Genomic DNA, 11,157 nt, shown 5'->3' on the forward strand with positions numbered 1-11,157 from the left:
AGAACACAATAGTTTCCATCTCATTTTTTTCTTACATCTTACTTTTTACTTGAACATGTTGTGTTACTTAACTTTGAGTTACCTTATAGAAAAAATAAACTACTTTTGTGGTTTCCTAAAATTTGTGCCTATTTAAACTGAATTTATACTGTCAATTTTTTTTTTCAGGGGCAGGCACCAGGAATTGAACCCAGGTCTCTGGTCTGGCAGGCAAGAATTCTACCATTGAGCCACCGTCGCACTGCTGAATACTGTCAATTTTGCTTATAAATTCCTGATGAAGTTCTTAGAGAAAAATAATGGGCAGAAGGATCATAAGTGCTTGGTCTTGTCCTCAGGGCCAGGAGTTGATGAAGCCTTAGACTGCATACTTGGAAGTTTACAAAGCTAGTTTTCAAGGTCTCACTTTGACCAACGCAATAGAGTTTGCTGAAGAATCAAGGCCAAGGGCATGTACCCAAGGCTTTGATCTTGAATAATTGCTAAGCTAATAATGCTTTTATATTCAGGGCATCATCTGATTCAACACATTTTTTTTTCCTAGAAAAAGAGAGGGGGAGAGGGTGACCTGACAGTAGAATTTAGTCCACACTATCAGCTTTGGAAAGAATTACTTACAACATTATACTTCCTGGCTGTTCAATATCAGCTATTCTTTGTCATCTAGGCTTTGTTCTAAGAAGTTTGCATCATATTTGGGTCACTCCCTGCTTTTGTTAATATTCAGATGTTCTAAGTAGTGTACAGCCTTCATGTCTCTAAGAGGAACTTTTGTCATGCTTTTGAGTCAATGACTATCTGGCATCTTCCAGTGTTTGTCTCACAATCTCAGTCTCCCATCTCTTTCTCAATCCGTACATGTTAGGATGTACAAAATACAAAAGTTCTAATTCAAACTACCTCAAAAAATAAATAAATAAAAAGAAAAAAGGAGAATTTACTGGCTCACGTAAATGAAAAGTCCTGAGATAGGGAGAGCATCAGATGTGGTTTAATCCAAAAGTTTACATTGTCATCAGGAGATACTTCTCTTTGGAATTTGCTTGACTCTTCCTTCTTCTGTGTTTCATTTTTGTCCCAAGATTGGTTTACTTATGACTGCAAAAAAAAAAAAAAAATAGCTAGTGTCACTCAAGTTCTCGGTTTGACAAACCAGGCATTGAGAGGGAAGATATGCACCTGTTTTTCTGGATTCCAAACCAAATCATGAGGTTCAGAAGAGTTTGGGTCACATCTCAGAAAAAAAGATGCTAGTTGACTCCAATTAGCTACTCTCCCTTTTTCCTTAGGAATAGAGTCTGAATAAGGCCTCCATTTTCCACTTTCCCTTGCTGCTAGATGTGGCCATAGGACTGTGTTTTAGCCAGTGACAGGTAAGTGAAAGCATGATGTCCAATTTTGGTGTTTTGCCTGAAAAGTGAAGAGGGACACAGAAGCTCTCCTAGGTGCAAGCAGTTTTGGGACCACGCAGACAATAGCAGTGCTCTAGGAATAAAAGTGCAACAAGATATAAGGAGCCCGTGCCCTCTGATGACTCCTCAGCGCACAGCCATGCTGCTCGCTTGAGCTTTCTGTGATAGAGAAATACAACTTGGATCTGGTTGAAATCACTGTAAATTTAGGGTCTCTGATCCATTCATAGCCAAGCCTGTATCATTTTTAATACAAATACCCACTGCCGAACCAATCAAGGGTCAGGTGGAGGATATGTGCTGATTGGCTCAGCTGCTGCTTGGGGTGGAGTCGGCTTTTCAGAAACACGTGGCTCTCCAAAGGTAGGTGGCGGTGGCTGAGAAAGGAGAAGGAGGAAGCACAGGTAAGTGCCAACTATCATTCACTACGTTCTCTTTCCCTTTCTCTGCCTCTTTTATTCTGGTTTTAACAACTGTGCCAACTTTGCCTGCAACACAGAGACCGTTGTTGGCTTTAAATATCCCAAACAGACTAGCAACAACAAAAAACTGGGAGGTTGCCACAACATCTTGGAAAACGGGGATACTGAAATAATTTGGTGACTCCTGTGAACAGAATGCCTATCCTTTATAAGCTTGAAAGAAGACCGAAATTCATGCTTGAGATGAAATGCATGTCTTTTCTTCCTTCCTTCCTTCCTCCCCCCCACCCTCGGTCTCTCCCTCCCCACCCCCGCAGCGTCTCTTCAAAAAGCATGTGCTCCAGACATGTTTGTCACTTGGATGTGTTTAACTGCTGCAGCACTGAGAATTAGAGGCCCTGCAAAGTGAATCCTGACTGTGCTATTAATCCAGAAGAATACAGGCAAGGAATAGATTGTAAAAATATGGAAATAACTCTTACTAAAAGAAAATACCTTTCCCCACTGGCACAAAAAATAAAAGTTTGAGGACACATGAATAATATCACGTACTTGTATTCAACACGTTCATGGAGTGAAATTGAAAATATGGATAGAAAAGCCTTCAAATGGTATCCCTTCAAGTTCACCTGCTTACGTTGACTTTCTTGGTTGGTTTGTTCATCTGAAATTCAGGGGTGGGGTATTTTACACGTTGGGCCTTTGTCTTAACTACCTTTTCCAGGGCAGGGGAGTGGTTGGTGGAGCTGGAAGACAATTCCCATTCCTGATTGTCCACAGACATCCTGTAGAAACACCAAAGATGGTAGAAAGACCGTCTCGCAGGTTGAAATAAATTGCCACCAAAATAGCATTACTTCCGCGGCCTCATTCTTCAGACCTTCCTTTGTGCAGAAAGTGAGCTTAAAACCGTTTTTTAAAATAATTTCTAAGGGCATTACCCCTAGACTTCTTGAATAGAGTTAAACATCTTTATTAAAAACACATGGAAGCCAGTGAAAGCAGTCCCAAAAAGCACCCTATCAGGAAAGCTGAAGCAAAAGCAATAGTAAAAACAAAACGAAACAAACAAACAAAAAAACACAACAAAAGCAGATAATGAGAAAATTGCTTTGATGATGCTGGTGTTTGTATTTGCATAACAGAACCAGCTATGTGCATTGTTTCAACTAAATATTTTATAATATGTCACTTTAGGCTGTATCTCACATCAGTCAAAGCACAGAGTTTTTGCTCAGTGTCTCTCTTTCCATTGTTGTATGAACAATGTGCTTCAAACACTTGTCTAAACAAGGTTTATTGCCTCTGTAGGCAGCAGCAATGATTGCTGGGAAGTCATTGTAGAAAAGGAGGAAAAAGAGTTCAGCAGCTGAATGGTTCCACGCATGTAAATTTCCTGACTTGGAGTTTAGACCTGGATGCTGTTGGATGTATTTGCCTGAGTTATTCATCTCTGTGTTTGGGTAGCACATCTTTAATGACTTGCAGGAATCCTATGGTGAAAATGATAGCTTCATTCGGACTGAACTGACAGCACATGCATGCTTCCCTCAGCCCTGGTGTGTTTTTTACAAACTGTAGGAAACAACCTCCAGTCTTGGCTAGGCGGCTTCATGAGAGCAAAGTTCATTCTCAGTGTTCCCAGAAAATCACATAGAGCTTTTACTTGTTATAGTGAGTCTGTGCCAGGCACACAGCAAGACCACTTAAGTAGTTAGCTCTGCTGCTTGAACTGGCTTGGGGGAGGAACATTTTTGCTTTGAATCACATGGAGAATGTTTATCATCTCCTTGGCAATGACTGAGAGACTGGGTGAACAACAGCCAGTACCTGACCATGATCCAGGGAACCAGGAATGGTTATTAATGCCCAGCCTAACATTCTGGGAAGGGGTGGGATAAATTAATCCCGCTAGGCCACAGGCTTCATCAGTCTAGGAAGCTCAAATATTTTAAAGGACCGTTAGCACAAGCTGCAACTTGTGATTTATAATGGAACCAACAATGATATCTGAATGACCCTTAAGTCTGGGAAAAAAACGATTTTTTTTGGGTTTGATACAGGGAGTTGGCTACTGGAATGAGTCCACATTTATTGTGCCCAGTAAGTTAATACCATAGGAAAACAATCTTTGGTATTGGTGAAAGGCATGGGACAATCTACTTTAAACGCCATGGGGCTTGCAATTAGCTCCCCTGCTAGTCCTCTAAGACTGGGGTTTCTAAATCCATTAGATCTTCAGAATCACCTGGAGAGCTTTAAACATATTGATTCCCATCTCTCCCCACCCCGCCACTCCCAGTCCCAGCCTTATTGAGTGGGAAATTCTGAGTGTGGGCCCTCGATAAAGTGTTTTTTAAAAAAAATCTCTGCAGATGATTCTGAGTATGGACAGATTTGAGAAGCACCCACCTCAAACTGTTTAGCATCGTGGTAAAGCATTGAAACTTTGAGTCTCACCATCTAGGACTAGTCCCTGCTTTGCTACTTATCAGCTGTGTGAGCCTCCACTAGTAACTTAACCTCTCTGAACATCACCACTATCATCTGCTAGATGGGGTTAGTAATAGCATCTCTGCATTTTGCTTTGACTGAGGCTGACATAATGCCTGGCCCACAAATCATTACTCCCATGCAAATTAACTACTGTTATTGCAGTGTAACTACTACCTAAGAATCACATCTGTCCATACCTTCCCCATTCATTGAAGTCCGGAACAGTAATTGCACTGATAATAAGTAAAATGTCTTGAGCGTTTATTGTGCACCAGGTGACATGAAAGTCTTTCCAATGATTGTATCATTTTGTCAGCACAGCTACTGTCTAAATTAGGCATTATTATTATCTTGATTGTTTACTGATGTTCAGAGAAGTGAAGCAAGTTTCCTAGTTTTCCAGCATTTCCAGCTAATGAGTGGCAGTGCTGAGATTTGAAACCTGGTCTTTATGACCCCAAAACACTAGTACCCAGCCAGTGTGGACTTCCATTACTGTTGTATCTTCTTATGCCTCTTTATGAAGAATTTCTAACCCTTTTTAAAACCCACAGTCCCTCAATGTTTTTCACAGTCTTCGGTGTATCTGCACCAGCCAGATTTTTAACAAAGTTTTAGTTTTGTTTGTACTATTGAATGCTTTTTCAAATACTCTGCATCTCCTTACTACTCTGCTGAGAATCACTGTCCCTGAACATGATTTATCTGTTGTATACAACTGTGCCCTTGGATAAGCTGAATCCTTCATTGTTTCTTCTGTACAAACGCTGTGAGCATCATAAAGACAATGACAGTCGGTACCTTATGGTGCTCCTCTGACTCCCATTGGCCTCGCCGGGTGCTGGGCCTCATGATCACACTGCGGGGCACATGCTCATTGAGACCCTTACTGAAAACAAGCTGACCATTAGGGATTTTCTCTCTGAAATGCCTTTGTTCAGAGTTCAGAACATGTTCCCTGCTCTAAAAGGTGGAAATTTCCTTGTTCTCAGCTATATCCACAGTCTGTTTTGAGGAGCCTTAAAAAGAGGGATACTCAAATGAATTTGGAGTGACATGGCTTCAGCTTGCAGGTTTAATGTGCTTTTTACTCCCCTTGGTGTCCCCTGGAAGTGATCCTTTATTGCTCTCCGACATCAGCACTCTCTTTCATCTTCAGACGTTTCATAGTCTTCTTTTGTGATTAGGTAGTAGTTGTACCGGCCTTCTTTATGACCTCATAGCACTCTTTTCCCTGCTTAGCACTTCTTCCAGTTTTTCAGTGTATGTGTATTTGTGTGTTTGGACTTAACTAATGTCTCTTTCCACCCCCATGTCTGTTTTTGCACATTGAACATTCCCAGTACTTATCAAACTGTCTGGAACATGGTAAGTAACCAGTAAAAGCTTGTGAATTAATGAATGGATTTATCTTTCTTATATTTCTGTCCACATATGGTGGTGAACAAGCATGGACAGAAATCCACCTCAGACCAGCTCAGTCATTAAAGGGGAGTTATCAACTCAGATACCTGGAAATGCAGGTGTAGCTTCAGAAATGAACGCAGGAGACACTGTCTCTAGGTACTCCAACAGTGAGGATCAAAATCTGCCTCTTTCTCTCTCAGCCCTGCTTCTCTCTGTTGTCTTCATTCTTAGGCTGTCTGTATCCTTGTGGTGAATAGACTGCCACTAGCTACAGGCTTGCATCCTCATAGTTTAGTTATCAAAGTAGAAAGAAGTAATTTTTCTTAATTCTTCCATCAAAAGTCCCAACTTGTATATCCTTGACCGTACTTGGCTATCACGCCCTTTCCTAAGCCAACTGTTGTCTGGAGGAAGAATTATGTGAGTTGTCCAGGTTTTGGTCATGCCCACCCTTGGATCAAGGGCTGGTGTGGTCAACCCTCCCAGAGCAATGTGGTCTTAGAGTAGAGGAGGTGTTCCCACCAGCTGGGACCAAGATACCATTTCTAGAAGGAAGAAGAAAGGGTGCTGGGTAGGCAAAGCTAAGTTATCCCCTGTGGTGTCAAAATACCTCTAGGTCTGGTAAGTATTCTTGAAGCCAAGGCATAGACCAAGCCTTAGCCAAAAGAGCCAACTAACTGTGCCATCCAAGGGCTCGCTAGTTGAGACCCACAATGACAAATTCCAATTTGAGGTAAAGGTTAATTGTGCTGGCTTACTCTTCTTTCCTGATAAGAACGCCTCTGTCCTTGTCAACTGGAGCTTATTGTGGCAATGCGAGGTGGGTTGAATTGAGAGGGCATTATGAAAAATGTGGTGTGGTGTGGGACTTAACATTAACCTTAGTAGAAGCTTATTTCTTAAAGCAGGCTTTAAGATGTCTTCTCCTGCAATGCTCACACATCTCAGATCAGCCAGAATTTAGGATTCTATGTGTCTACCCTTTGTTTTCACCATGTTACCAAATGGATCCTCAGAAGGGTTCCAGTAATGGTAGGTGACCCAGCTTTCAAGCCTACTTTTAGGCTTTAACTTCCCAGCAAAATTCTCTTGGACAATAGATTATATCTGTAACTTGGAGTTGCAGGTACCTGATGATTTTCATTAGCTCAGTCATCATCCACCTTCCTTTTGCTGAAAGCTTTTTTTTAGACTTGCTTCTCAACTTTTGGTTGTGGGGCGTCCATCTACCAGCATTTTGCTACAGAAACTATGGGATGGGGGAAGGGGTGGGCAGATTCCTTCTTGACTTGCCTTCTGGAAGGGCCAGGAGTTAGACATGTGACCTGAGCTCAGGCAATCAGATACTCTCTTCTGGGTCTTTAATTCTTGAATGGGTGCTGTAAGCATAGAGAAAATGGGGGAGTTTTTATTGTGATTGGTGGCAATGGCCACTATAATAGTGGAGTCACCTCCAATGTTCTGACCAGACTGAGAGGAAGGAGTTACTGTGTTTCCTGCTTCCAGCAAACTGGCTCCCAGAGTCTATACCTTCCCTAAGCCACCCATCAATAATGATCCTTTTGTATCCTTCCCATACAACTTTTCAATAAAGGTGTTTACAGCTTGTTGCTCTTGCTTGCAGCCAAGAATCCTAACTGATGCACTCAGTTAAAAAAGTATTTTTTTTAACAATACTTTGTAGGTAAGGAATTCTCTTTTCAAGTTCATCCCCATTTGGAGAAAAACTTTCACTGCAGGGTGAAGTCACTGGTCTGGGAGTCGGGAATTTAGTCATTTGATTTTCATCAAGTTATTTAATGCCTGCCTCAGTTTCTTCACCTATAAAATTTTCTGCTTAAAAGGCCAGTGGGAGAGGGAGGCAGAGCGCTCAGAAGCATAGAATGGTGTGTCAGTTATAAATGTGGGACATGATGGTACGGGTCATCACTGAGTGAATGAATTTGGTTTAATTCTTCAGTGTGGTCAATATATTCTGCCTCCATTCAGCACATACTAATTACTTATATTGGGATTCATGTATTCATAGTAGAGATATTTATTGAGAGTCCACTATGTGCCAGGCACTGGTTTTTAATTAGCATTTTTATAAGGAATTTATCATTTGCTGTCTATCTGTCATTTTTCCAGTTCTGCAATACCCAGTATTCAGATCTCTCTGCCTACAGGAGGAGACAGTTGACTAGTTTCCAGGTGTCCTGCCTCATTTGCAAGAATCATTTTTGTCTTCCTGAGAAGGCACTGAGTGAAATAGAGGCAACTGGGAAGTAGCCTTCCCTGTCTTGCCCTTTCCCCAAACATAAAATATTTGTCTATGTGAGTGGCCTTTTTGGAACCACATTTCCCCCTGGCAGCCTCTCAAGGTTTATATGTTGGTGAGGGTAGAGAGCCATCTCTGGTAGCTAGTCTAAGTAGACGCCTCTTTCCCAGTTAAAAGCACAGCTAGTTTTACTGGGAGATTTCTTTATCTATCTTAATAGAACTATGAACTTATACTATCTCCAAGTATGTTATCTAGCTAATTCTTCTGAACTTGGAATGACAGCTGAGGTGATGAGCCATTTTTAACGTGGACTATTTATACTTCCCAAGAGAACACAAAGAAGGGAAAGTTTCCCTGCTGCATAATTATTCCTGGTGATTCAACATTTCTGGTGCGCCAACTCTCGCATGCACACAAGGGAATAAACACAAAACTCATCTCAAGAAGGGCCATTCGCCTTTGTTCCGTGAGGCCAGTGGTTTTATGAGAGGTAGTCAAGCTTCCTTCTGCTGGGACCAGCTCTGGCTTACCACTTAAAAGCTAACTCTTGTAGGGTGCGCGGGTGATTCAGTGATAGAATCCTCGCCTTTCACACGAGAATCAGGTTCAATTCCCGACCATGCACCAAAAAAAAAAAAAAAAAAAAAGAAAGCCACCCCTTGCAAAATGTGTTGTGTTGATGAAAATGTAGATTTACAGGATGTGAAAACTGAAAAGGACGTTAGACATCATCAAATTCAGCTTCCCTCTCTTTTTCCAGAAACTGCAACCTTGAGGACCCAAGTAAATGATCAAAATTGTGACAAATGTCCTCCCAGAACCCAACACTTCCAGAATTTCAAAATCCTTCCCACAGCGTCTCTGTGTTCTTTTAAAACAAAACCATTTAAAGGCGTAGCAGGGTTCAAACGCCAGATTATAGCGACTCTATCGATCTCGGCGGGAAGGTCTCTCTATCCACTTCATTATGGATTGTCTTGCTTATTTAAATAGATGGCTTTCTAAAGTAAAGTGGAGTGCCAGAAGAGAGACTGAAATGTCATTTCCTATAAAACATCTCCTGTGAGAGCAGACAGAGAGGAGAAGCTGGGAAAACGTGTGAGAGCCTCAGCTTCCTGAAAGAGGCTCAGTGGGTTTGATGACCTTGATGTTCATGCTATAGTTGTTATGGCAACAGGAAAGTGAAATTACGGTTGCTAAGGGACACTGAACTGAAGCAATCTCCATTACTTACTGGTCACTCCACTCTGAGACTCAAAAATCTGTCCAAAGCAAGTATGAGTAAGAAAGCAAATTTTTAAGGTTGAGGTAAAATTGGGCTGTATTTAGTAGTATTTGTCCTTGAAGCAGGTCCCATGGTTTTGAAATGATTGGGACAATTGTTTATAAAGACTTAAATGACTTAAATGTGATTAAAATCCTCCAAATGGAAAGAATGCTTGTGCCACCACGTCTGCAAACCTCCCCAGGCACCATAACACCATTTCATTTACAAACAGATGCTTTTGGAAAGAGATAATATATTCACAGTGTAAATCTTTGCCTCCAGAAAGGTCAACATAATTAGTGAAGAGAAAACTCAGGCTATACCTGAAAATGACTAATGAGTCATTAAGTGGGGTGTTTCCTGTGCCATCTTGGGAGAGCAGCCAGGGACAGAAATGTCCATTTTCCCGAGTGATGATGCTCGTCCCTCTGCACATCTGCCAAACTCTGCAGTGTGCAAGGGATGCTTTGTTGACGGGTGAGTGCCCAGGAAGACATGCAGACCAACTGGGGACAACAGAATCAAATGCCTGTGTGAATCAATGCTCGGGACGGAGACAAAATGCATAAGTCACACATTATCTCCTCATTTGGCACACAGTAAACTCGCTCTCCTCTCCTCCCTGTCCATGCACACACAGACACGCACACACACACACACACGTATACATATGGTAAGTGTTGGGTGGATTACAGGAAGGGACAGACCACTGTAATACAGGCAGTCTGTGGATGAGTGTTTTTGAACATCAGCCAGGTGCTGAGGTTTGCCAAACATGATTCCCATCTTTTAACCCTCCCTTCTACCCTTTCTTCATCCCTTCCTCAAGTATTTACTGAACTTATCCTCTCTGCCAGACATCTTGAGAAGTACTGGAGATACAGAAATAAATAAGGGAATGCCCTTAGCCTCTAAAGAATGTATTCGTACTGGGATCGTGGACTTGCAAACAGCTATGACACAACGTGCTAAGTGTTATAATGGAGGCATAAGAGCTGCAGTGGGGATAGAGAAGAGCTAAAATTGTCTAGGGGTGACAAGGAAGCTTTCAGAGGGGTTTATTCACATGAATATACACATACATGTATCTCTTTTCTCTTGAGGATTATGGGGGAACACATTTGTGTACAGTTAGAGCTATTTATGTCAAGTTCCTTGGGAAGCAGATCCCAAGATGGAGTTAGAAGTGCAAGAGATTTATTGGGGGTCGAACCTATGAAAGGTAAAGAAGAGAGGGAGCAGGAATAGGCAGGGAGAGCCTTGAGACCATGAAATAGGTCTGACATCTATGAAAGAAGAGGGGAGAGGAAGGAGAATGAACTTCAGATTACAATACAGGCGTACCTTGTTTTATTGCACTTTGCAGATAATTGCATTTTTTACAATTTGAAAGTTTGTGACAACGTTGCATTGAGCAAGTCTTTTGGTGACACTTTTCCAACAGCATTTGTTCAATTCATGGCTCTGTCACATTTTGGAAATTCTCTCAATATTTTAGAATTTTTCATTATCACTGTATCTGTTACGGTGATCTGTGATCTTTGACGTTACTGTTGTAATTGTTTTGGGGTGCCACAAACTGTGCCCATATAAGGCAGCGAACTTAGTTGATAAATGTGTGTATCTGACCGCTCTACCAACCAGCTGTTCCCCCATCTCTCTTCCTCTCTTCAGGTATTCTCTGCCACATGGCAATGTTGAAATTAGGCCAATTGATAACCTTACAGTGGCCTCTAAGCAGTCAAGTGAAAGGAAGAGTCACACATCTCTCACTTTAAATCAAAAGTTAGAAATGATTAAGCTTAGTAAGGAAATCTAAAGGTAGGAAAGGCTGAAAGACAGGCTTCTTGAGCAGAGCAGTTAGCAAAGTTGTGAATGCAAAGGAAAAGT

The 11,157-nt window shown here is 41.6% G+C and overlaps 1 long non-coding RNA gene across 1 annotated transcript; it reads right to left on the bottom strand.

The window, feature by feature from the left end:
* Window positions 1-989: 989 nt before the first annotated feature.
* LOC143657874 (uncharacterized) lies at window positions 990-5,437 on the bottom strand. The gene is made up of 3 exons (XR_013163002.1): window positions 5,132-5,437; window positions 2,550-2,619; window positions 990-1,098 (listed from the first exon to the last, which is right to left on the bottom strand). It is a non-coding gene; the product is annotated as an uncharacterized LOC143657874 (long non-coding RNA).
* Window positions 5,438-11,157: the final 5,720 nt, after the last annotated feature.

This window comes from Tamandua tetradactyla, chromosome 15 (genome assembly GCF_023851605.1).
Source record: "Tamandua tetradactyla isolate mTamTet1 chromosome 15, mTamTet1.pri, whole genome shotgun sequence".
Classification (NCBI taxonomy): domain Eukaryota; kingdom Metazoa; phylum Chordata; class Mammalia; order Pilosa; family Myrmecophagidae; genus Tamandua; species Tamandua tetradactyla.